The sequence below is a fragment of the Plectropomus leopardus genome, unplaced genomic scaffold, assembly GCF_008729295.1.
Source record: "Plectropomus leopardus isolate mb unplaced genomic scaffold, YSFRI_Pleo_2.0 unplaced_scaffold29121, whole genome shotgun sequence".
Taxonomy (NCBI): Eukaryota; Metazoa; Chordata; class Actinopteri; order Perciformes; family Serranidae; genus Plectropomus; species Plectropomus leopardus.
The window spans coordinates 1-2,710 of NW_024631737.1; the positions used below are offsets into that span (position 1 = coordinate 1).

At 34.4% G+C, this 2,710-nt stretch overlaps 1 long non-coding RNA gene across 1 annotated transcript; it reads left to right on the top strand.

Moving 5' to 3' along the window:
• Positions 1 to 259: 259 nt before the first annotated feature.
• Positions 260 to 1,050, top strand: LOC121938311. The gene is made up of 2 exons (XR_006105263.1): positions 260 to 406; positions 512 to 1,050. It is a non-coding gene; the product is annotated as an uncharacterized LOC121938311 (long non-coding RNA).
• Positions 1,051 to 2,710: the final 1,660 nt, after the last annotated feature.

Genomic DNA, 2,710 nt, shown 5'->3' on the forward strand with positions numbered 1-2,710 from the left:
ATATATATTTAGAACTATTAACTATAACTTATTGGTATTTTTTTGTCATTTTTTACGGCAGTTTTTTTTTGACATTTTTGTCCTCTTATGACACCAGAGGAGCTTTTTTTTTTTAAAGTGAGACTCGTGGATTAATTTAGTCTGCCATTTCCTATTAGCAGCCACAAAGTGCATGTAGCCTAACCCACTCTGACACTCACAAACACACACTATAAAGTAGTCACATCTGGTGTTTTACGTTCTCATGTAGCGCCTTCTTCCTCTGAAAGACTTCATGCTGTGTTTTCACCAAGTATTTAATAAGATTTCATGTCACAGTGCGTATGTGTATTATTAGTTTCACTGTATTTGACATTTTTCTTTTGTTCTGTCCCCCTGACAGAACGCTGAAGAGGGCATCTATACGGTGAGTTTTGATGCTGGGAATTGTGCAAAAGGATAAAGGACTGCTGATTGTTATTAAGACATTTTCATGACTGATTTTCTTAATGTCACTCTTTTTTCCCTGCAGGGCCTGACTCCTCACGCCCAGGACACATACGAAACCATCGGCATGAAGAAGTGACACCATGAGCCAAAGTCCACACACAGATATTTTCCTTTAAATAATCTGTTAATGTATGTAACATAGCTAATCTGCTTAAATTTTAAGAGAATGTGAAATAGCCAGTGCTAATTTCCTGTTTGCTTTTGTAGCTTGTTTTGGGGGAAGTTAAGAAAGTCCAAAACAGAGAAGTTGAGCTCAAAGATGAGCAGCTTCACAAATGCTCACTCCTGATGTTCTAAGTTATTTTTGTAAAGTAAAAAAAAAAAAGAAAAAAGTTATACACTGTACACTGTCCAGCTAGCTGCCTCTTTTTTCAAAGTTGTCTTTTTATAAAACTGCAAAAGAAAGGTTTTTTGCAAAATTAAAGATGGTGCATATAGATAAAGCTATGTGTAATCCTCAGAGACACCAAGCAGTGTTTCCTGCGCGCCACAGGATGGCAGTGACAGTGTGTCAAAACACAGACACACGTCTCTCCCAGCAGAGAGAGCCACCCCCCCCCCCCCAAAAAAGAAACAACTAACACTGCTGTAAAGATTTGTATGTAACCTGCTGCCTGTCTGACGCATAGAGCTATTAAACAAAACCCATTAAAGTTTGAAGTTGCTTATTAAATAATGTCATCTCTGTTTCATTTTCAGTGGTGAATTCGGGAAACCTGGGACCTCATGCGAGAAACTATTTAAATTTTCTCTTATTTTTGCTCATATTCACAATTTGTTCTTATTTTGTGAGTACCCATTGATTTTTAGGATTCACCAATGTTTTCTTATCTTTGCGTTTCTCTTTCGTAATTGAAAATTTTCTGAATGGTCCCAAGCACTTGAACCAAGATAAGAGAAAATCACCCAACACAAGGAAAAATAAAATTCAAATTACTATTATTTTCCACTTTGCGTATAAATTCCCGTTTATTTAATTTTCCACTTTATTTTCCATTTTACATGTGTATTCATTTTTAAATTCATTTATTTGTTATTATTTAAGCATTCACTTATGTATCGTTTTCCCTATTAACCTCCCCCTCATTTACTCAAACAGGATTTTTACCCGTTTTCCCCACATTTCCACATGCATTTCCTACTCATTATGCAAATAACGAGGACTGGCCTATGTGCCATGGGGGTGTCAACTTTTCGCCTCTTGGTTGATCAACATCAGAGTGCACAAGACATGGAATATTAAATAAATATTGTCATTTTCATTTACTTATTGACACACTTATTTATTTATTTAGTTTTGATTTTGTCACTTTCAGTCCTCCATACTCGGTCACTCCCCACGCCCATACAGGACCCGCTATCGATAATGAATGAGATGGACTTACCTGGAGCGTGTCCTCTCTGCAGCGGCCGGATGCAGAGAGGACACCGTAGATTCCGGTGAGCTGTCCACCGTCCCCGTTCCTTCGGGTTTTGCAGTCTCATGTCTTCGACTCGGCGTGGGCTGGCGTCTTCATTTAATCGTAAATCTCGTCGGTACCGAGCACGTCTGTCCGGTCTGTCTTCCTCTCCTCACACGTGTGCTGCACCCCCCTGATTGCTGTGAGGAGAGAGGTAAAAGTTATGTTTTCATTGATTTTAACAGTCACATAAAGAAATTCCTTTGCAAAAACAAACAAACAAACAAACAAACAAACAAACAAACAAACAAACAAACAAACAAACAAAACAAAAACAAGACAACATTATAGACGGTAGAATATGTTAACAAAACGCCTCAATTTATTAAGAAAAAAAAAATCCCAGTATAATGTGTTGTAAAAATTCAAAAAGTCAATGTAATATCGAAATCTGAAAATAAAGTTACTAAATAAATAAACAAAATAAATACATTAAAAAAATCAGTAACAAAAAAATATGTATAAAATATATGGTAACACTACATACAAATAAAAATGAATCAAGTAAAAAAAAAAATCGATATAAAATAAATGGTAAAAAAAACAAATGATCAATGTTGTATAATAAAAATCTGAAAATAAAGTTAACCTCATACAATAAACATATAAAAATAACTTAACAAAAATAAATACATACAAATAAAAATTAATCTTGTTAAAACAATCTGTATAATAAAAAATAAATGTTCAATGTTATATAATAAACATTTGACAATAAAAGTAACTTCATACAATAAACAAATAAACAAAATAAATACAAA